We start from the raw sequence: 25,025 nt of genomic DNA on the forward strand, positions 1-25,025 counted from the left end.
GTGCATTTCCCATGCAGATTCTGCACTTGGAACTTCTAATTATGCAAAGGTGAGTTCTGCTCCGAGTCCCTGCCGTCAGCTCGCAGGTTTGATGGCCCCCGTGCCATACTTCTTTTTTAAAAATAAATTTAGAGTGTCCAATTCATTTTTTCCAATTAAGGGGCAATTTAGCATGGCCAATCCACCTACCCTGCACATCTTTTCGGTTATGGGGGTGAGACCCACGCAAACATGGGGAGAATGTGCAAACTCCACATGGGGAGAATGTGCAAACTCCACATGGACAGTGGGCCAGAGCCGGGATCGAACCTGGGACCTCGGCGCCCTTAGGCAGCTGCGCCACCATGCTGCCCTATGGTGCCATATTTAAATACCAGTCCAACACACACGTATCACTCTCTTTAGCCCAATTGCTTTCACCAGATCATGCAGGATGTCAGCAACCCAGCAGTAAACAGCAGGCAACTTCAAGAAGTCTGTTGCTCGATTCAGTCAACTCGCCCCACCCCCGAGCCCATCACCTGCACCCATGCCACACTTGGACCTCTACCCGCCAAGTCTGGAGTTTTTGTGTATCCACTTTATAGTTCAGAGGCGGGATCTTTGGACCACAGCACTAGCCAACAAGCATCTATCTATTCTAACCCAATTTTCCAGCTCTTGGTCTACAGCCTTGTATGCTATGCCATTTCAAGGGCTCATCCTTTTTTTTCTTTTTATTGAGGGGCAATTTAGCATGGCCAATCCACCTACCCTGCACATCTTTTGGGTTGTGGGGGTGAGACCCACGCAAACATGGGGAGAATGTGCAAACTCCACACGGACAGTGACCCGTGGCCGGGATCGAACCTGGGTCCTCAGTGCCGTGAGCCGGCTGTGCTAACCACTGCACCACCCTTAAGCACTCATCTGAATGCTTCTAAATGTTGTCTTCACTGTCCAGCTCCATAATAACCTCTCTGCTCTTGTAATCTATGCCTCGGCTAATAAAGCCAAGTAGTCCATATGCCTTCTTAACCACTTTATCTACCTGTCTTGCCGCCTTCAGGGATCTTTGGACATGCACCCCAAGGTCCTTCTGGTCATCTGTTCATCCTAATGTCCTACCGTCCATTGTATATTCCTTTGCCATGTTAGCCATCCCAAAATGCATCACCTCACAATTTTGAAGGTTAATTTCCATTTGCCACTGTTCTGTCCACCTTACCAGCCCGTTTATATCATCCTGTAATCTTAGGCTTTCCTCCTCACTATTTATCACACCACCAATTTTCGTGTCGTCTGCGAACTTACTGATCATACACCTGCATTCACATCTAGACCATTAATGTACACTACAAATAGCAAGGGACCCAGCACCGATCCCTGCGGTATACCACTGGGCACAGGCTTCCAGTCACAAAAACAACCTTCAACCATCACCCTCTGTCTCCTGCCACTAAGTCAATTATGGATCCAATTTGCCAAATTGCCCTAGATCCGATGGGTTCTTACCTACTTGATCGGTCTCTCATGTGGGACTTTGTCAAAAGCCTTAATGAGGTCCATGTAGACGACATCAACTGCACTACCCTCATCTACACCTGGTCACCTCCTGAAAAAATTCAATCAGATTTGTTAGACATGCTCTTCTCCTGACAAAGCCATTCTGACTATATCCCTGATTAATCTTGCCTTTCCAAGTGCAGGTTAATGCTGTCCCTCAGAATATTTCTAATTAATTCCCTACCACTGATATTAGACTCATCGGACTATAATTACCCGCCTTTTCCCTATTTCCGTTTTTGAACCACACCATATTAGCGGTCCTCCAGTCCTCTTGCACCTCTCCTGTGACCAGAGGCAATTTGAAAATTGGCGTTAGAGCCCCTGCAATCTCCTCCCTTTCCTCACACAGCAACCGAGGATACATCTAATATGGGCTGGAGATTTGTCCACTTTTAAAACCGCTAGAACCACTAAGACCTCCTCCCTCTCAATGCTAAGCTGTTCAATTATATCACAGGTCCCCTCTCTGCTTTCTATACCTATATTGTTCTTATTCATAGTGAACATAGATGAAAAATACTCATTTAATACCTCACCTACATCTTTCAGCTCTACACAGAGGTTGCTACTTTGGTTCCTAATGGGCCCTACTCTTTCCCTGGTTACCTACCCTCTTGCCCTTGTCCTTAATATACTTATAAAACATCTTGGGATTCTCCTTTATCAAAGTCAGATTTAGGCGGCACAGTGATTAGCACTGCTGCCCCACAGCTCCAGGTTCCCGGGTTCAATTCCGGCCTTGGGTGACGGTCTGTGTGTAGTTTGCACTTTCTTCCCGTGTCTGCGTGGATTTCCTCCGGGTTCTCCGGTTTCCTTCCACAGTTCTAAGATGTGCAGGTTAGGATGATTGGCGATGCTAAATTGCCCCTTAGTATCAAAAAGGTTAGGTGGGTTACAGGGATGGGTTAGAGGTGTGGGCTCAAGTAGGTTACTCTTTCCAAGGTGTGCAGACTCGATTGGCTTCCTTCTGCACTATATATTCTATGCGTTTTCCTCCAGTTCAGAAACCTTACTTTTGGTTCATCCTTGTCCTTTTCCATAACTACCATAAATCTTATCAAGTTATGGTCACGGTCACAGATATGGTCCTCCCACTGACACCTCTACCATGGTGACCAAACCCCCTGTCAAATTAGTTTAAACTTCCCCCCAACAGCACTAGGGGCTTTTCACAGTAACTTCATTGAAGCCTACTTGTGACAATAAGCGATTATTATTATTACTACTAGCAAACCACTAGCAAACCTCCCGACAAGGACGTTGGTCCCATTCCGGTTCAGCTGAAATCCGTCCAACTTGTACAGGACCTACCCTCCCCCAAAATGGATTCAGTGATCCAGGAAACTAAAGCCCTCCCTCCCATCTCTTCAGCCACACATTCATCTGCTCTCTCCTTCTATTCCTATACTCACTAGCATGTGCACAAGTCGTAATCCAGCAATTATACCTCGGAGGTCCTGCTTTTCAATCTTTTACCCAGCTCCCTAAATTCTTGCTGCAGGACCTCATCCCTCTTTCTACCTATGTCTTTGGTACCAATCTGAACCATGACCTCTGACTGTTCACCCTCCCCCTTCAGTGACATCTTTGACCTCGGCACCAAAGAGGCAACACACCATCTGGAGTCACGCCTGTACCGCGGAAACACAGTGGCCGCAGAAACGCCTGTCTGCACCTCTCACAAGCACTGTCGCCACCCTTACTCCTCCCAATTTGTGCAGCTGAGCCACCCAGTGCTGTGAACTTGGCTCTGGCTACACTCCCAGAGGAACCATCACTCACACACCGTTTTCCATCACAGAAAAGAGGTTCTTGAGTGAGATGCACTCTCGGACTTCCCTGACTATCTGCCTGCCTCCCCCCCCCCAAATCTTCTTCTGACTGGTGGTGACCCATTCCCTCTCTGACTGCAGTTCCTGAAGCTGCAGTGCGATCCATCTCAGCCTTGCGGATGCACCCCTGTGCCTCCAGCCGATGCTCAAGCTCCGGAACCCGGCTCTCAAGCTGGTAAAACCGGTGGTACTTTCTGCAAATGTGGTCATCCAGACTACACAAAGTGTCTAGGAATTCCTATATGCTGCAGATTGTGCAAACAAGAGACTGAGCTTCCCAGTCATAATTCTTGCATCAAAGACTTTTACCTTAAATTTATGCCCAAGGAGAAATTTGTTTTTAAAGCTAGAACTCTTACCTTTCCTTAATGTAGCTTTAAACTGGAGAGAAACAACTTATCCACTCCTTACCACAGTACTCCAAATTCCCACACACACTCTGGCTGTATGTCACTGAGGATGTCAACCGCGCCCCCCAACCAGCCCATGAAGACCAGCTCAGCAGGGAGCTGGAGGGCTGCTCCACGAGCAGCATAGCACTACAGCAGAAAGGCTTTACTGCACTCACCTCATAGTCTCTTGCAAACGGAGGACTACCTTTTGCACGCCACTCTTTATCAATTGGGTTTTGGATTTACATAATTTCACACTGGCGTGACACAAGATTGAAAGGTCTGTCAGGACACTGGTGGCCACGTGTTTTAATGAACATTCATGAGATGTAAATTAATGCAAAAGGCGTTCATGCCACCAGCCACCGGGGAGACTGGCCCATCATTAACCCGCCATAGAAGAATTCCGCCTTGATTGTAAAAGGTTGAGGCCAGTAGCACTGCTCCCTATGGCACTCCACGAATAACAGCTTGCCAACATGAAAATTAGACATTTATCCCTCCTCTCCTGCCTGATGCCTAACAAATCCTCCATCCATGCTAATTTGTTATTCCCTAAACCATGAGCTCTTATTTTGTGTGGTAACCTTTGATGTGGCACCTGATCAAGTGTCTTCTGGATGTCCAAGTACACCTCAATGCATAGGTTCCCTGTTATCCACCTTGTTTGTTAATTGCTCAAAGCACTCTAATAAATTAGTCAAACATGCTATCCCCTTTCACAAAGCCATGATAACCCTCTCTATGATATTCTAAATGTCCTGCTATTACTGCTTAAAAATGTGGAGATGCCGGCATTGGATTGGGATGTGCACAGTAAGAAGTCTTACAACACCAGGTTAAAGTCCAACAGGTTTGTTTCAATGTCACTAGCTTTCGGAGCGCTGCTCCTTCCTCAGGTGAATGAAGAGGTATGTTCCAGAAACATATATATATATATAGACAGATTCAAAGATGCCAGACAATGCTTGGAATATGAGCATTAGCAGGTGATTAAATCTTTACAGATCCAGAGATGGGGTAACCCCAGGTTAAAGAGGTGTGAATTGTGTCAAGCCAGGACAGTTGGTAGGACAGTTGACCATGCTGCGCTGCGACAACGAATGAACGGACATCGCGCGACAATCACCAGGCAGGAATGTTCCCTTCCAGTCGGGGAATATGCCAGCAGTCAAGAGCATTCAGCCTCTGATCTCCGGGTAAGCGTTCTCCAAGGCGGCCTTCAGGAGGCGCGACAACGCAGAATCGCCGAGCAGAAACTTATAGCACACGAGTGCGGCCTCAACCGGTGTTGATCCCCAAATTTCTTTCTCGGTCAGTCTGGCCTCAATAAAAGTTGAGATGGATTTGCACGTAAAAAGAAGTTATTTATTTAGCTTGCAAGCTTGAATCATCTTACAGAAACGTAAGAGACATCCAGCCTCTTACACCCCAGAAAACGACTGAACTAAAAGACAAAGGGATCTCTGCAAAATCAATTCAAATGGTATCAAGTTTCACATACTCGACGGACATAGGTCAGCCTATGTCCCTCCTGACCTGTTCGATCTATTCTGATTGGCTCACTTCCAATCCCTTTCTCTGGCCCCTATCAATGCAGCATCACTCTCATAGACACACCTCTTCCTGCTTTTTCCATGCGGTCTCAAACCCCTTTGTCCCTAACTGCCAGAATCAAAGTGGCTTATTTCTACATTACATTAACTAGTATCTCTAAAGTAACTATTTTATATCACATTCGTCATTCCCTCCTTTTATCATTCCATGATAACCGAACTATCCAATCCATAGCTACGGTCCCTCATCTAAAAAGATCCGTCGCTGCATTTCCAATTCCTGTCTTAGCCCCCCTTCATCTGCCTCACCCTCATGGATTTTAACAGTAAAAAATTTTTTCCGGTGATTGGGGCGGTGATCTGATCTAGTGCACCCCGCATTCTACCCATCACACATTTAAGGATGGCCAGGCCCACAAAGATGCAGCCGATAGCTACCACTAGATACATGGCCATATTTATCAACCAGTCCTTCCATCCTCCAAATCCCCAGTTACCCCAAGAGTCAGGATCCTGCATCCCGTCCAAGTGATCCCGTATGTGATCCATGAATTTAGTGATGTTAGCGGTCAAGTCCTGAACTCCCATGATACACTTGCCCTGTACTATGGCGCATACCCCACCCTCACGGGCCAGAAGATAGTCAAGAGCATACCGGTTCTGCATTGCAAACAACCGTAGCTGAGACAACTCCTTGGTTATTGCCCCGAGGGCTCCCAAGGTTTACTACCCGGGTTTTCCTCAGTTTGGCCTTTAACTAACTTAAGTGTATCTCCCGGTAACCTACGTTCTAGCTGTACTTCCCTTCTCATACGCCCCGTCCTCTCTCTAGTCCCTTTCTCTTTCTCATGGTCTCTTCCTACACTCTTCTGACAGCCTGATGTTATCTTTATTGTACCACTTTTAACACATCCAAAATCAAATTTACATGTATTCCAAAAACAAGGCAATGTCCACATAATGTTCCCTTCCCATCGCCGGGACCGGTGCAGCTGCTTCATGACTCCTGCCTTCTCCTTAACTTTGATGACCTTCCATGAGTCGATACCATGTCCTCGTATATGGGGGCAGCGAAGAACATCACCTTTGCATAGGTGATGTATCCTTGTAGATTGGTTGGGGCTACACAGATACATAATATTCCCCTTTTCCATGTCCATCGCCAATAACACGCCAAGCGAAGTGAGGCCAAATATCAGACAGACGATGCGTAGCCACTCCATCATGCTCCACACCTGTAAAATAGCACTGGAGAAGGGAGGCAGGTTAGTACCCGACCTTTTACAGTAGTGGAGATGGACTCAATTTACAGTGATGTAGGTGGAACCAAGCACTTCGCCCCTCCACTTTAACTGCTGTGGGGGTGGTAAGGAGAACTTGGAAGGGCCCGTCCCATCGCGGCTCCGACCCCTTCCTAGTCCAATTTTTTGACCATGACATAACTACCGGGCTGGACTGAAAGTGAGCTAGGTACTGGGGCAATGGCTGGTGAGCCGCGCGGGCTTGGCCATGGAGTTCCTTGAGCACTTGCGTAAGGGCTAGAACATAGGCGGTCATTTCTTCAGTCATCTGATGAAACTGAACCCGTCTGGGAACCTGCAGGCTCCAAGGAGTTCTAAGAGGCCTGCCATAAAGAATCTCGGCGGGAGAGGGCCGGGCTGGTCCCGCAGGTGTAACCCGCAGCTGGAAGAGGGCAACGGGGAGCAACTTAAGCCATGTCAGTCCCGTGTCTGCTCTTAATTTAGCCAATTTAGTTTTGAGGGTCTGATTGTGTCTCTCAACCACCCCGGCCGCCTGCGGTCTGTAAGCACAGTGTAACTGCTGGCGTATGCCCAACTGGGAGCAAAACTCCTTGTTAATTTGTCCAATAAAATGAGGCCCATTATCAGAACTTAACTGAGCTGGTATACCGTACCGGGGAATGATTTCCCTCATCAAGACTTTAACCACAGTAGCAGCTTTACTATAGATAGTCGGATACGCCTCGACCCATCTGCTGAACACATCCACAATGACCAAAACATATTTGTAACATTGACACCTTTCCAACTCAATGTAATCCATTTGGAGCGTCTCAAAGGGACCACTGGGCAACGGGGTTTGCCCCTTCCCACAAGGGATACCTTTTCCGGTGTTATATTGCTGACAAATCAAACACCGATTACTGATACTTTGGGCCAACCCCTGCATTTTAGGGTGCCACCAAGTGTCCAACAACAAATCACTAGTCCCTCGAGCCCCACAATGAGTTGCAAAGTGTACACATTCAATGACCCATAAAGCCAGCACATCAGACATACAAGTCTGATGTGCAGGCGTGGTCCATAAAGAGGAAACAGAATCATATGTACAACCTAACCGTTTCCACATTTGTTTATCACTCTCAGGAGCGTCCTCCTGTAACCTTATGACGTCTTGGATGGTTGGCATTGACTTGTCAGAAGCAGACATATTCATAGTAGATCGTTTAGTCTGACTTAACATCTTAGGCACCATCACTTGCTGAATTTGCGCGGCTGTCCGCGCTGCACAATCTGCTCGTTCATTACCAACGTCAACTGGGGTTGTACCATTCGTGTGGGCAGCGCATTTAATAACGGAAATCTGCGCGGGCATAAGGAGGGCCTGCAGTAGGTCATTAACTAAACCCCGGTGGGATATTTGACCACACATAATCATGTCAGGTTGTTCTGACGAAATGTCACTCAAATCGCCCCTTATTGTGGTAGTTTCCTGAATCAAGGCTAAACAGTCGTGGCCAGGTGCGTCTTCATGGACAGGGGGACCGCTAAGAAAACAGGCTGGATTGATAGTGGTACAGTATTTAAATGTCAGACGTGGATTGTTCAAAAGGTATATCTCATACCTATTCTGACGAGCTGCGGTAAGATGCTGACCATTCGCCCCATATCCCTGGCATGGTACTGGTCATGGACCTGACGTGTAATATGAGGGCTTACCGAAGCTGACTGTGGCCATAAATGTGGTGATATTGTAACAAAATCGGCTGTACCTTCTTTTCCCGTGACTGTGGTTGTAACCTTGACTGGCCATTCGGTCTCAAGTAATGGCCGGTATTTGTCCTCCAACTCCCTGTTTCGTCCAGTTCTGTCATAGGCCAGGGTAACGTGATGCAGTGACTGTTCAACGTCTAACGTCCACCACTGGGGGGGGTGATAGAAATATAGCACTGTTGTCTCATCCTCCTCTTCGCTGATCCACCCACCCAAAGTCACTATATTGGAGCTCCTGCTGGTAAACTACCATTTCTGCCGCTTGTTGGGGTCGCAGATCATCCTTTTTCATTACATACTCAGTCTTAACCTTTGTAACTGAGCCTCCTTCTTGGCCTACACCCTCCTTCCAGTAAAATCTGACTGCCCTTGCCATCTGGGAAGGGTCGTTCTCTGTCCAATTCATGTTATTACATTTCACAGCAGTAACCACAGAAGGTGGTAGGCAATGCATTAACATAGCACAGTATTGAGGGGAATTCTGACCATTTTGATACAGCAAATCGCCTGACTGCCCGCGGTAGATTTCATTAAAACGCTCCAGAAATTCCTCTGGCTCGTCAATCTTCCTAGGTTTTAGGTCTAAGATAACAGAAAGATTTATGGGCCTTTGAAATGTGCTATTCAACGCATTCAAGATCTGTGTCCTTCTTTTCTCTATTTGCTCTCTTTTTTTTAAAACTTAAAAATGTTTGAAAATTCAAATTGAATTACTGCAACTTGCAAGCTTAGCTCTGATCTCAACTCAGAACTAAATTTACAATTTGCTTAACACAAACTTGTATAACATTTACAACTTAATTATTTCTTTATCTTAACAATTTTTCTTTTAACAAGTTTTTTTTCTTTTACATACACATAAGTATTAGCAAAATCAACTATCATCTCCAGATTGACACTTTTTAAAATGGTGTCCATGATCTTCTTTAAGTTTCTATTAATCTCCAGATAAAATGAGATAAACCTTATTTCAAGTAAGTAAAACTTAAGATTCTGGCAATTTCAATCAATTGCTTTCGAAAATAATAACTTTTATCAAAGAGGTGGAGAAACCCACTGGTTTCCTTTAATTAATTCAAAACGTAACTTTGCTGGTGTTCACTGACTCAAAGGAAAGGTATCCGATTACACTACGGCTGCTGCTGTTATCTCAAAGCCCGAGTGAGAAGCACTGTCTGTTTTCAACTCCGCCTGCTGCTGTTAACCCTTTGAGAGACTTCTGCTTCAACCAATATGCAGCATTCCTCACAATCTCAACTAGACCTCGGAACTTTACAGTCCAAGGAGACAATTTTAGCTTAATCAACTATATATTTAAAACACTCACACATAGAGTTGAACCATCTTCAGATTTAAAAACAGTTATACTGGACTGAACCTCCATCTATTGAAGTCCCATTAGCCCCTGAACCCATATAATAGACTGAACCTTCATTAATGAAGTCACATCAGCCTCTGAACCCTTATAATAGACTGAACCTTCATTAATGAAGTCACATCAGCCTCTGAACCCATATAATAGACTGAACCTTCATTAATGAAGTCACATCAGCCTCTGAACCCATATAATAGACTGAACCTTCATTATTAAAGTCCCATCAGCCCAAAACCCTAACCCAAGCCGAAACAACAATATGAAATCCCATCAATTAAAGTGCTAATCCCCAGACTGACCTGTGATTTCGTCGAGGCGGTCTTTCTGTGCCAACCGCGAGTGACCAGACTAATCAGACGATAAGAAGAGGGGAACAATCAATGCGCGGTCATTTTCCAGTTCTACATTGAGGGCCCTTTGTTCCCCATCCTCCTGTTCATAATCAGTCTAATTCTGATTTCGCAGTTGGATCAGGATCGCCCAGATAAATCCCGGTTTTCGGCACCAAATGTTGATCCCCAAATTTCTTTCTCTGTCAGTCTGGCCTCAATAAAAGTTGAGATGGATTCGCACGTAAAAAGAAGTTATTTATTTAGCTTGCAAGCTTGAATCATCTTACAGAAACGTAAGAGACATCCAGCCTCTTACACCCCAGAAAACGACTGAACTAAAAGACAAAGGGATCTCTGCAAAATCAATTCAAATGGTATCAAGTTTCACATACTCGACGGACATAGGTCAGCCTATGTCCCTCCTGACCTGTTCGATCTATTCTGATTGGCTCACTTCCAATCCCTTTCTCTGGCCCCTATCAATGCAGCATCACTTTCATAGACACACCTCTTCCTGCTTTTTCCATGCGGTCTCAAACCCCTTTGTCCCTAACTGCCAGAATCAAAGTGGCTTATTTCTACATTACATTAACTAGTATCTCTAAAGTAACTATTTTATATCACATTCGTCACCGGGACCTGGGATTCATGTCGCATTACATTCTCCCCCACCATCTGGCCTGCGAAATCCTACCAACTGTCCTGGCTTGGATTCTCACGGTCGGCGACAATGAAACTGCGTTCGGCGATCGGCCGGAGAATCAACATTCGCGCCAAAATCAGGGGCAGCGCCGCTTTCGCAATGCTCTGTCCCTGCAAAGCAGTGGTACATTGACGAGGCCATGCAGACGCTGCGACAACGGATGAACAGACATCGCATGACAATCGCCAGGCAGGAATGTTCCCTTCCAGTCGGGGAACACTTCAGCAGTCAAGGGCATTCAGCCTCTGATCTTGGCAGAATCGCCGAGCAGAAACTTATAGCCAAGTTCCACATACATGAGTACGGCCTCAACCGGGACCTGGGATTCATGTCGGATTACATTCATCCCCCACCATCTGGCCTGGGCTTGTGAAATCCTAGCAACTGTCCTGGCTTGAGACAATTCGCACCACTTTAACCTGGGGTTACCCCTATCTCAGGATCTGTAAAGACTTAATTACCTGCAAAATGCTTGCATTTGTAGCCATCTGGGATACAATACCAAAAAAGCAAGCAGGTGCAAGGTCTGTCTGTTGATTAGAGCCTTAGCTCTCAGACAGGACCGGTACTGCTAAGCCATCTACATACTAATGAGCCATCCCCGGGAACAAAAGGCAACATTTAGGTAAACAATGCTAAGCCAGACATCCCGGCGCCAGAGGAGACTAAAACAAAGCAAACAAACGGCCACCTAGGATACGCCCAGCAACCAGGGAACCCACCCCTTTATTGGAGGAAAATCGATAAGGACAATTGGGAAACGGCCCAATTAATTGGGGCCAAGTTCAAGGCCAGCCCAAAAACGCACGAAGCCCTTTTGGGGTATAAAAAGGACTACCCAAGAGAGGATCTCTCTCTAGCCTTGGCTCTCAGCGAGGAGAGACCTGCCTAGCAGCTACGCCAGACCAAGTAAGTTCCAAGTCAACGCACACTACGAGATGTGTTCCTAGGTGCTATCCTGTAAACAGCTCAACCCAGCAGCCTCAGAACCGAGCAGCGGCCATTGTTCCTCTGACTGAGTGGGCACCTGTAGCTAAGTATAGGCTTTTAGTAATAGTGATAGTTTAGGTTGTAGAGTTTTATGCATGAGTAGATTTGACTGTGTAAATAAATGAGCATTGCTTTTGAACTTACTAACTGGTGTATCGAGTCTTTGATCAGTATTCGGTTTTGAACCTTGTGGTGTCGAAAGATACCTGGCGACTCTTGAGCAAACGTAATTAAACGGAACCAAATTAAGAGACAATAGCAAGTTAGCAACATTTACTGGCGACATCTGACGTGACTCGACTTAGAAGTGGCCTAACCACTCCGAGAACCCAAATTTGAATTGAGAATCCAATTGGAAACAGAAAAACCACAAGCGTAAGAACAGTACTGATCATGCCTCCGAGATTCGGAAGTGAGTTAATGCATGCGTACTAACAAGGATATGAGGTAAACCTGAGAGATTTTGTTGCGTAAAACTGACGGGAGTTTTGTAGGATGGAAATTAGCGTAAGCCATACCCGTGTTTACATCACCACTTTAACACCCCCTGTTCCAAATTCAGTAGAGAACCTAGATAGAGAAAATGGCAATGAAGGCAATGGAACGCCTTATGAACCCCCAGGAATTCGAGGTCGCAGCGACCAGTAGAGTAGGACAGTGTCCCGTTTGGGAAGATGAAATCAGAAAATATCTCAAAGGGAAAGGATGGCCCCTTTGGAGTGAATTCTGCGCTAATGAGGAAACAGGTCCTGGGAGTACAGGACATACTTGGTGGGAGAACCTGCCAGAGATCCACAAGAAGAGCTTAGGGAAAGCTCGCAAGCCAATGGCAATCGTGTCCTGTTTGGCACAGTTGAGAGGCACAGAAGAGGTTGTTAGGACGCTCCGTAAAGAGATAGAGGAGAGAGACAGAAGTAGTGAGCTAGACGTGACGTAGGGAAGGAAAATAGAGATTTAAAAGAGCAGTTAGCAGCAAGGAACAGAGAGGTGGATGATGCCAAGTGGGCACACCAGTCTTGTCTCGCGCATTTGAGTAGTTTCCAAGCAATACGATAAGGCCCACCAGGACACGCAACGTGCAGTCTTGGTAAGACTAGAGACAGAACAACAAGTTGAGAAATTGCATAAACAGTGCAATGATCTGAAAGCAGCCCTACAAGCTCTCCATACTTCCACAACGGAACAAAGGCAGAGCTCAGTAGACCACGCAAAGTGCCGGAAGCAAATTGCAATCTCTGCTTTCCGTTCAAAATGGGTTTTAAAGCACATTTGGACCACAATTAGACCAGGAAAACGGCCCCGACTGGCAGGAATTGAACGAGACTGCCCATAGATACGTACATGGGACATGTACGCAGGAAAACCCCCCAGAAAAGGAGCGCCCCAACCCCCAACTGAACAGGCAGAACACACCCCCATGAACCCTGTAACCACAGACCGCAGGAGAAGAAGCAGAAGCAGATTTCCTTTACACAACCCCATTAACCGTGACCCAATTACGGGACGCGTGTGGAAAAATGACACCGGTCCGTCCCACATCAGACCCCCACCAATTTTTCGCGAAAGTCAAACAGCAGGCTACCATGTACGGCCTGGAGAAAGGGAGCAAGTGAAGCTCACAGTTCTAAGCCTCGACCCTTCAGTCGTGACAGCCCTTCCCGACCCACAGAATGTAGGAGGAGGCACACTCCAAGAGATGGACACAGCGATCCTTGAGGCGATCGACTTTAATAGAGGAGACCCCGTAGAAGGCCAAAATAAGTGTAGGCAAAAGACAGAGCACCCCACAGCGTTTGCTGGATGCTTGTGGATACACTTCACCGCAGTTTTCGGAGAGTTAGCCCGCGCCCATTTGTTCCCAGATAATATGGCCAAATGGACCCGAATTCTAGTCTCCCACGCCACAGACGCAGGACGAAAAGCTTGCGCAAATTATGACCCCTCAGATGAGGCCCACAATAAAAAATGGGTTTTGAAGAGATTGGCCTGAGCTTGGGAGCAATCAATTGCAGGCAAACCCGCATTTATAACACCCGATGAAGAGCAGGCAGAGATGAACCCAGTTAAAGTGCACCAGAACCCCGCATGGGTAAATGAGGGCAGGAACAGCCCATCCCAGTCCAAAGCTCAGGAATGTTACAGCTGTGGCCAATTAGGACACTATGCATGAGAGTGCAACGCGCCCCAAAAGCAGCAGAGAAGCCAACAGATCCTAAACAGGAATAGGGCAAAGCCGATCCATAGCGTTAGCGCCCGTTCAGAGAATGCAGACATGAACGGCACTGACTGACGGTGTTCGGGCTCCCCAACTTGGGTCTGCGACACCCTTTGGGACAAGTCCGGTAGACCGGTAGTGGCAGGCAAAGTTCGGGGACACCCCGTAGAACTTCATCGGGACACAGGAGGGTCCCGCACCACACTCAATTCCTCCACGATGTTTCAGCGAGACACGTGGCCCACAACAGACATCATCACACTCCGCGGTTTTACAGGCCATTTACAACAGGGACACATTACAGCCCCTGTAGCGATACAAATAGGGAACATCACAACTAAGCATCCCGTAGTTTTGGTTGATCTGCCCCAGACAGCAGAACATATCCTTGGGATCGATTTCATGAGCTCCCATAACCTTTCTTTTGACCCAGTTAACAAGTTTATTTGGAAAATGGCAAAGGCAGCACGAGCCCCCGCCACGCTCATAGTAGGAGAGTATGTAAACAGGATTAGCTCAGTAGGAGACTTCTGGTTCGACCCTTGAACCATTAATACAGACAAACAAGTTTGGGCAGTCCTGCAGGAAAATAAAACAGCATTTGCACAGCACAAGCACGACTGTGGCAAATTAGCTGGCTTTGGGACCATTACAGGTCCTCACCCTAAACCCCAGAAGCAGTACGGATTTCCCCAGGAAGCAGAGGGAGAAATCTACAAATTAATAGAGTTTGTGTTGGATCAAGGCGTACTCAGATCAGTAGCCTCCACAAACAACGCACCAATTTGGCCCGTCAGGAAGCCCGATGGATCATGACGACTGACCATTGATTACCGGAAACTGAACAAAGTAACCCCAGCAGCAGCCCCCACCGTAGCCACGAGTCCCAAGACCATGCTCAAACAGGGACTCCAGTCAAATTTTTTTTCAGTATTGGACATTAGTAACGGCTTTTGGTCCATTCCATTGGCTAAAGCGTGCCAGTACAAATTTGCCTTTACATTCCAAGGGCAACAGTACATGTGGACGTGCCTTCTACAAGGCTTCCACAACTCCCCCTCCATTTTCCACCGACAGCTGGCAAATGGATTAGCAAAATTTTCCCGCCGCGATTGTCTGGCCCCGTATGTAGACGACTTGTTACTGCAGACAGACAGAAAGGGAGAGCATATTTCGCTTCTCGCCGAACTCCTAAAAGAAATTGCTTGTAAAGTCAACCCCAAGAAGGCCCAGATTTTGAAAGAGAAAGTGATTTACTTGGGAACAGTGATCACTCATGGTAAACGCGAGATCGAGCAAAAGAGAATTGACTCGATCGTCAAATTGCCCCTTCCCCACAATGTCTCAGCCCTCCAGTTATTTTTAGGACTGGTTGGCTACTGCCGAAACCATATTGACGGTTTCGCCACTAAAGCAGCGCCACTTTCCGAACTTCTCAAGAAGCAGGCACCTTGGGAATGGCTTCCACAGTATACGGATGCCGTGGATGCTTTAAAAAGAGCACTCAGCACAGCCCCCGCACTACAGGTCCCAGATCCACTTTCCCCGTACGCTATCGAAGTAGCAAGCACCGACCGAACCCTTTCGGCCGTATTCCTCCAGGAACGCCATGACCAATTACGCCCCGTAGCATACGCCTCACGCGTGTTAGACCCCATAGAGCAAGGATTTTCTGCCTGTAAAAGGCACCTGCTCGCAGTTTTTTGGGCAGTACAATACTTCGCCTACATTACAGGACTCAACCCCATCACCATCCTCACAGAACACACCCCAACACAGCTATTGTTAGACGGCCGACTTAAGGATGGCACAGTCAGCCAAATCCGCGCAGCCCATTGGACCCTTCTTTTACAGGGACGGGACATCACAGTAAAAAGAACCACGACCCACACCTTCCTTGCCGATAATTTGCAGTATGCAGGCACCCCTCATGAGTGTGAGATCATCACCACAAAACAGCACACAGGCCCATTTATTCCCCAAACACCTCCCAGAAAAACAGGTTGTACACCCCAGAGACCCCAGCCCACAGACACATGCGCATCCCTGAAGATTTATGTGGATGGCTCCTCCACAATGTTAAATGGAAGGAGAATTACCCGTTGCGGTATTTACGTAGAGGATGCGCAGGGACGTGCCCTAGATGAGATTGCATTAAAGTTGCCAGGACACTTAGGCTCACAGGCAGCAGAGCTGGCAGCAATCGCTTACATTGTAGACCACCCCGACTCGTTCCCGACCCCAGCAGACATCTATTCAGACAGCTTGTATGTATGCAACAGTTTGACAGAATTCCTACCCCTGTGGGAAACGAGAGGATTTGTTTCCACGGACGGTAAACCCCTACGCTCAGCCCCATTACTCTGTCATATCTTAGAGACAGCGAAGGATAGAAAATACGGAATAATTAAGGTTCGCAGTTATCACCGCTCTCCCCCCCCCCCCCCCCCCCCCGGTAACGTTAAAGCAGACGCCCTAGCGAAGGCAGGCTCCAGGCATGGTTATTTTTGGAACCCCCCCGAAAGCACTCCAGTACACTCAGTTCAGGTCTCACAGACCAATATTCAGGATCTAGCGAAGGCACAGAAAGAGGACGAGAAACTCAGGGAAGTTTTAACGGGTACCTTCCCAGCCCCGTATGATAAGTACAAGAATGCAATCACCACACACGACGGTGTGATTTTAAAGGATGGCATTTATATAGTTCACAGCCAGGACAGGAACCAGATCATGTGTCAGTTCCATGACAATCATGGACACCAAGGAATTGAACCCACCCTAGCCCACCTCAGACCGCTCTGCTGGTGGCCTGATTTAAAAACTGATGTAACGCACTACATAGAGAATTGCTTATTGTGTGTCCAGAACAATCCGGACAGATGTGCAAAAAATACTCAACTTAGTCACACCCACCCCGTTAATGGACCAGGACAAATCTCCAGATAGACCATATAGGACCCCTACACCCTTGCAGAAATGGTTATAAGTATGTGTTGGTGGTCATAGACACCTTCACAAAATGGGTGGAAGCTTTTCCATCAAGAACTAATACGGCCAAGACAACGGCTAAAATATTAACACACCACATATTTACAAGATGGGGACTCCCACGCAGTATAGAATACAATCAAGGCTCCCATTTCACAGGACGTGTCATGAAAAAAGCCGTCACGATTTTCGGCATTCGACAAAAGTTTCATATTGCATACCACCCCCAGTCGAGTGGTATTGTAGAGAGGATGAATAGGACATTAAAAGCCACCCTCAGGAAAATGGTTCAGCAGAATAACAGCACCTGGGATTCAGTTCTCCCATTTGCTTCAATGTTTATAAGAAACATGGTATCCAGGTCCACAGGGTACACCCCCCACACCCTCATGACCGGACGCCCCATGAAAGGCACTGGGTAGTTATTAAGACTGGACTTGGCCAGCCCCGCAGTTACACCCCTCAAACATGAAAATGCAGTTCAACAATTGGGGCAGCCCAACTCGCCGCAGCAGTGAGACTTGGAACCAGGAAGAAACAGCTTGTTTCGAGAAAACAGTACACGCCACTGACTTTGCAGTAGGGCAGCAAGTCATACTTTCCCTATACAACCCCAGTTAATTTCTTTCCCCTAAATTCTCCGGACTGTACTCCATTTCGGACAAAGTCAGCCCCTCGGTATACAAAATTACATATCCCAATGGTAAGTCTGTGTGGTTTCACATAAACCAGCTCAAGGCTTATGGCTCGCAGAATAAGCATTCACACCACATCCTGCTCGCAGCAGCAGACGAGCACGCCCCGCCCACAGATGATTTTCCTACGCTCTCCCAATCAGTCCAGCCCGCCCTCAGACACGACTTCAACTCGACCCCCAGAGGCACAACTCCGCCTCTCCCTTCCTTCAACCAGCAGAGACAGCGATAGCGACGGCAATGACGACAGCCACAGCACACCACGTTATGACTATACCTCTGTACCAGGCCCCACTCCCAGCGATTCCGAGCATGATTCCACATACCGGTTCGAGATTACATATATCAAAGCCCCTGACCCAGACCCACCGCCCGACGATTACGGATTGAAACCTAGTAGCTCCAACCTCGACACACGATTCTGGCACCGAGACAATTCGTTCAGGCTCATCCGGAATGATGAGATGGACCCCAATTCGCCCCAAGCAGCTTTAGCTCGGTTACTACAGACAAGAGTTTGGCAGCCGGGTGAAGATGATGACCTAGAGTCTGACTCCCACCAAACGAATCCCTTTGCGACCCTGTTCGCTATTGAGCAGTGAGGTGCCCAGATGATGGAGAAAAAAAGGAACCGATGGAGAGATACGGTGTCTTTTCTGATGGAACCTGCACCATGTTTGTTGTATGTTTGTTCGTTAGTGCTAATATTAAGTGTTGTTCGTAAACTCGAAAGTTTTCACGGCCCCACATCACCACTCCTTTGACGCCCAACGCCTGTTAATGGAACAAGTTTTTCCCCAGACAATAGTTCAGAGGAACTAGTTTGTCAACAGAAACCAGTTTAGAGGTACAAGTTTGTCGCCAGACAATCGTTCAAAGGAACTAGTTTGTCGCCCGACACGACTCATACCTACTCTCCCGATTCGAGTAAGCCCCCCACGACAACCACATTCTTACCCGTTCTTGCCGGTTGCTCAGGCAGTGGAGAAACGGTATTGGTCCCCGCCGTGCCCGAGGACCCCCCTCTGGTCAGCTACGCTCGGGTAGTGCACAAACGGCATTGGTCACCGTCCTACCCGGGGATTCTACCCATTTCTTACCCGCCGCGGCCCATACGCACCCCATTTTGGCTCGTTATGTTCAAAATTCTCTTGTTTGGTTTTGGCAACCCTTCAGTTGCTTCCGTATGCTATCTACACCCTAAATCACTAGGATGGTAAATCACACAGGTTGCAAGACGGCTCGCAGTATGGCAGTATTTTTTCTTAGATATCTTGTCCAAACATTCGTTTTTTTTTTAAATGAGGGAGTCACAGATGGTGACCAATTATAATGGGAAATTGGCAACAAAGGACAGACAGACAGACGAGATCTTAAGCAAGATAATAACAGAAATAATGCTTGTGTTCACAGAACTCCGGAACCCCAGAGGAAGACAAAGAAGACGACCGACAAAGATGAAGACGGCCTTCGTGTTCACATGGATCTTAGCAGGATCCCTTCAGTTGCGCGCAGACACTACCCCCTTAAGAGTCAGGAAATGACGAAAAAGAGCCTACCGCTCTCACACCCCGGCATACAGGATTAGTTGCCCTATTTTCGGATTTCACCAAACCCCCTGAACCATGTAACCCCACCTAATCTTTTTGACACTAAGGAGCAATTTAGCATGGCCAATCCACTTAACCTGCACATCTTTGGACTGTGGGAGGAAACCGGAGCGCCCGGAGGAAACCCACGCAAACAAGGGGGAAAGTGCACACTCCACACAGTCACCCGAGACTGGAATTGAACCCGGGACCCTGGAGCTGTGAGGCTGCAATGCTAACCACTGTGCCGCCCCTAATGAAGAGGAACTACTTCTCGCAGAGGGTGGCGAATTTGTGGAACTCGCTGCCCCATAGTACAGTGGAATCTGAGTCATTAAATGTTTTCAAGAAAGAGATAGACATATTTTTGATTTAAAAAACAGATTAAACGGATATGGGCAACAGCTGGAGAGGTGGATTTGAGACAGCAAGCTCGAGGGGCTGAATTGCCTACTTCTGTTCCTAATTCCTGGGCGGGATTCTGAGCCTGGGGCTAGGCCGGAGAATCCCCACGACGGGCACGAATCGCACCATCGCCGGCATGCGATTCTCCACTGCGCCATTGGTGTCGACATGGTTGGCGCTGCGCCAGTCAGGGGCCGCTCTACACGGCCGGCCCGCCGATTGTCAAAGCTCGAGAGAACTGGAAATGGGATCAGATTTATACTGTAACGGGGGGTGGAGGGGGGGGGGGGGTGGAGAGGTGTGGCTGGATAGAGGGCCAGCGATAGCTGGAGATTGACAAAAATGTCGAGCACAGAAAGACAAAAGGAATGTAAATGGGGGTGAGTAAGGCTAAGAAGGATTCTGATAGTGGCATGTTTTGAGGGTTTGGTTTTACTGCAGCCTGGTTTCTTAAACTCAACTTCTGCCCAGCATGTTGGCAGAGAAACTCAACAGCTGGACACACAGACCAGGCAGAACAGCGTTAGGCAGCGCCGTTCTCTCGAATAGTAACCATAGCATTGCAAAAAAATAAAAAATGCACATCAAATAAACCCCCTGTTGCAACATTTACAATTGCCTTTTTAAAAAAGTTTTATCTCTGAACTCTTGAACAATCCCAGAGTAACGTGACCAAGAACCGGTCATAACCACCAATGAGTGAGAACCTATCATGGCTCAGAACAGGGATGTCAGAGGACCTTTTGGGAGGACCCGAGGAAGTGACCTGTCCAAGTGAGCTCCCTCCCTCCCACATCAAAGCAACAAAATAAAAACAATTGCAGGGAACAGGAAAGACTGAAATGAAATGAAAATCGCTTGTCACAAGTAGGCTTCAATGAAGTTACTGTGACTGGCTGGCTGAACCCCTGAATTCACTGAGTGACAAGGTCCCTGGGCGCAGAGAACCCACCTGTTTTTAAACGACACTGGGTTTATTTTGCTGTGGGAGCAGAGGAAAGGGTTGATGTAGATTAAATGTCCTTGTGTAGTGACAACCCCCCACCGAGATGGGCGGCCTGCTCAATAGGTTGCTGTGGAAACACAATCAGGCCTCCCTCATGTAGACACATTTACAGCAAAAAGCTGTTGTTCCCCCATTTTATCCATCACTTTTACTCACTCACTGTTGGCCGGTGGTGGTTTATTCTCCCGGATTCCCGTTGTTGAATCCCGTAAAAATTTCAACAACCGTCCGCCTTCTCTCCCTCCAGCTCTGTTCCCCCCCCCCCCACGGTCGCTACGACCTCCTCCCAGCCGCTGGGGGGCGCAGCCTTCGCCCGCTTCCCATTGGCGACTCCCGCCGCAGCGCCACCGGCAGCGGAGTGGGAGAATTGCAGGGAGCGAACTGGCGGGAATTGGGGGAGTGAGGGTGAAAGAGGGAGGAGAATTGAGAAAGGGGCGAGGTAAGCGTAGGGTTGGGAGGACAGAGGGACAAGGAGAGAGAGAGCTTCCCCGCCACATACATCTCCCCCTTCATCTCCATGAAGAGAAAGGCGTTGCCCTCAGACTGAGGTACCAACTGATGTGGCAAGATATTTCATACAACTAAATCTTTATTAATATTTAATCTTTATCCTAGTTAAAGCACAGATTACTTATTTCAGTGAACCGGCTTGAACTCAAATAACCGTTACAAGACGTTTGGTGGCGGCAGAAAGGAGAGGTTTGTGCACTAGGCACCTGTGTTTTGCCCAGTTTCTGGTTTTTTTTGGTGGAAAAACTCTTCCCAATAAGAAAGTAGAGGGCTTCCTAGTGTGGAATGTCAAAAAAGGCTACAACTAAGAAGTCTGTGGGTGAAAATTCGTCAACCGACTTGGAGACTTTGCGTCGTACATCAGCAGGGAAGATGGCGGCTTCGGCGGTTGCGGCCACCCGATCACGGCATTTATGCTAACTGGGATACTAGCTATTGGGCGTGATTTTCCGAGCCCCGCGCTGGGCCGGAGAATCGCCGCAACCGCGCCACGATGCCGGCGAGCGATTCTCCAAGGTGCGGAGAATCGGCGCCATTGCGCCGGCTCGTTTGACGCGGCGCCAGCCACAGGCCGCTGGAATCGGCAGGGCCGCCGATTCTCCGGCCCGGATGGGCCGAGCGGCCGCGCGGAAAATGCAGAGTCCCGCCGGCGCCGTTCACCCCTGGTCGCTGCCTGCGGGAACACTGCGTGAAGGGTCAGGGGGCGGCCTGTGGGGCGGGGGAAAACACTCCTTCACCGGGGGAGGGCCTCCGATGGGGTCTGGCTCGCGATCGGGGCCTCTCCCCCCACGGGCCTACTTTGTTGCACGGCCGGCCCCTGAGCCCCTACGCCATGTTGCGAGGGGTCGGCGCGCTGAAGAAGTCCCCCGCACACACGTGGCCCAACTGCGCGTGTGCGGGTTGGTGCGGCGCCCATTTGGCGCTGGGAAGGGAGGCTGGAGCGGCATGAACTGCTCCAGTGCCGTGCTGGCCCCCTGTGGGGGGCAGAATCTGTCATCCCCCTGCCCGATTCGCGCCATCATGAAACGTGACGGCGTTCACGACGGCGCAATCACTTAGTCTCCAGTTTGGAGAATCGCCCCCATTGAATTTGAAAAGCATTTTGAGAGGCAATGGAGAGTGATGTTCAATACTCTCCATCAAGCGAGGCCATGTTCTTTGGGAACTGGGCCGACCGGTCCTTTGTCCCCTTCACTGTCAGGTCAGATTACCTGAGGGTGCTGGGGATATGGTTCGGAGCGGCTGGGGCGTACACCAAAAACTGGGAGGAGCGCATAGCCAAGGTAAGACAGAAACTGGGCTGGTGGGAGCAACGCTCCCTCTCCATTGCGGGCAAAACCCTGGTCATCAGGTGTGAGGTACTCTCGGTGTTACTGTACCTAGCGCAGGTCTGGCCCATTACCCGACCCTACGCCACAGCAGTCTCCCGGGCCATCTTCAAATTTATCTGGAGATCCAGGATGGACCGTGTCCGAAGAGACACTACAAACCTCTGGAGAAGGGAGGGAGAAACGTATCCAACGCCTCCCTCATCCTGTTGGCCACCTTTGTGTGCAGCTGCATCAAGCTGTGCGTGTACCCCCGGTATGCAAACACCAAGTGTCACTACATATTGAGGGTCTACCTGTCCCCGGTGTTATGTAGGATGGGCCTGGCCTCATTGCCGCGGAACGCTCCAAGTAGTTGGACCATGCCGTACCACCTGTCCCTCGTGGAAAAGTTTTTGAAGAAAAACACCTTTGACCACAAGGCAATAAAGCAGTGGTCAGCACGTAATGTCCTCGAGGCCCTCAGGGAAAAGGAGACTGTGTAGGATGTTGGACGGTTCCCTGAGCAGACTGTCAGAGTCATCTGGCAGAACGCCTCATCACCAGAACTTACAAACAAGCACCAAGACCTAGCTTGGCTGGTGGTGAGAAGGGCCCTTCCTGTCAGATTCTTCATGTACACCCGAAGGCTCTGCGCCGTTGCACGCTACCCTCGGAGTGGCTGTGGGGGTAATGGGACGGTCACCCATCTCCTTGTGGAATGTGCCTTTGTAAAGGTCTGGAGAGAGATGCAGTGGTATTTGTCAAGGTTCATCCCGAGCAGCTCTGTGACACAGGACTCTGCTCTACGGACTGCTTCCAGGGACACACACCGAGACAAACATCAACTGCTGCTAGAAGGTCATCAACTCGGTGAAAGACGCTCTTTGGCCTGCCCGAAACTTGCTGATCTTCCAGTGCAAAGAGCTGTCCTCGACCGAGTGTTGCAGACTGGCACATTCCAAGATCCAGGACTACGTGCTGAGGGACGCACTCAAGCTTGGGGCAGCTGCCGCCAAGGCGCAATGGGGAAAGACCAGTGTAAGGTCTTACCAGCAAATGTACACCGAGGGGTGGGTAAGAGTGTTATGCCCCCTCGGTCTGGGTCATTAACACTCCAATGTATAAAAGAAACATGACAATGTAAATGTTTAAGAAGGAATTGTAACGTAAAGAGCGATATGTGTGTACGGTTATCAAAATTGAATGGAAGAAAGTCAAGGGAATGTGTAACTCTGATGGAAATGTACAGTCAATACAATTCGAAATGTTCTGTAATGTTTATGATAGCTTTTATGAATAAAGTATATTTTTTGAAGAAAAAAAAATTCATGGAGGTCTCCAAGGGGATTGGAGGTCCCCAGCTGCATGCCCTTTGTGCAGGGTGGTGCCCTGGCACTGCTGGTGCCACCTGGGCACCATGGTAGTGCCAGCTTGACACCCTGGCAGTGCCAGTCTGCCATCACCACCTGGGTGCCAGCCTGGCACTACCAAGGTAACCAGGTGGCACTACCAGCTTGCTGGGGCACTGCCAGGTTGACACTGCTGATGAGCCAAGCTGGTATAATCGGCGCACATGCAATCCGTCCGGGGTAGCCCGGTGTGGGTGTTGCATAGGTGTGTGTGGGGGGGGGGGGGGGGAGGAGGAAGGGGAGGGTGCCGTAGACCCTCCTTTACTGCATTCAGGGTGGGGGGAGGTCAGGGATCGTTTTGGGGGCCTTGGAGATTGGGACACCATTTTTAACTGGTGTTCTGATCTCTCGCTACAATGGGAAGTTCCGGTGAGCAGAGCTCCCCATTATACAAAACAAGGCTATGTGCGGCCTTGGCTGAGCATTCCCCGTTCAGGCCCCAACGCGAGTCGCGTTGATTAGCCATGTGTTTCTCGGCACTCCGAGCGCCGCTAAACACGCTGGCTAAGGGAGAATCGCACCCCTGATGTTCTAAAATATAAACAATAGCCTTGAAACTTTTAGCATTTGCTATTTAAAAACTACTTTGGTACAGTTTTAAAACCAGTAAAAATCATTAGTGCACTGTTTAAATAATGTGGTTAATATTATTTTTATTTATTCTGGGGGTATTAGAAACTCTGAGGAAGGAGGTGTTGAAAGAAGAAATGACGAAGATTTCAGCAGCACACGGAAATACTCAGGATATATACAAATCTGATAGTGAATAAAGTCAATGATGGTCTCGCATACTGTGAAATGGGTGTTACTTTATAATTGTGAAGAAAATTTATAATGAGTTTAGCCATTAATTAATAACATTTTCATGACATTTGAAGGGACAATGAATTAATGATTAGGTGAAGAATTATTGGGATGATTTTATCTGATATTGATATCTGTATATTTCCAACAAAATGGTGATAAGAAAATTAACTGACAACATTGTATACATGTCTATTAAATAATAATTCTGATCTACCTGCCATTTATTGAATTTTTATTAATGTATTTGGATATGTTACCCATTTCATTCTCAGCCTTAAATCTTTGATGACGCACAGATCATTTTCAAATTCAAGTGTCGCATATCAATAACTACTCATTCGTGAAATTT

The 25,025-nt window shown here is 48.1% G+C and overlaps 1 protein-coding gene across 9 annotated transcripts in view; it reads right to left on the minus strand.

Annotated features, from left to right (window-relative positions):
• The window catches only part of scly (selenocysteine lyase), an 81,523-nt gene extending 60,617 nt beyond the window's left edge, over positions 1-20,906 (minus strand). For 3 of the 9 annotated variants that reach the window (XM_072474834.1, XM_072474830.1, XM_072474828.1), the window contains exons 1-2: positions 20,797-20,870; positions 1,495-1,594 (exon numbers count right to left, since the gene is read on the minus strand). The gene's annotated coding sequence lies outside the window, so the exon portion shown is untranslated. Of the gene's footprint in view, positions 1-1,494; positions 1,595-20,796 lie in introns of all 9 variants that reach the window. The other 6 variants (XM_072474832.1, XM_072474831.1, XM_072474826.1 and 3 more) reach the window with 3 other exon arrangements.
• Between the last annotated feature and the right edge of the window lie 4,119 nt (positions 20,907-25,025).

Source organism: Scyliorhinus torazame, chromosome 14, assembly GCF_047496885.1.
Source record: "Scyliorhinus torazame isolate Kashiwa2021f chromosome 14, sScyTor2.1, whole genome shotgun sequence".
In the NCBI taxonomy this organism is placed as follows: domain Eukaryota; kingdom Metazoa; phylum Chordata; class Chondrichthyes; order Carcharhiniformes; family Scyliorhinidae; genus Scyliorhinus; species Scyliorhinus torazame.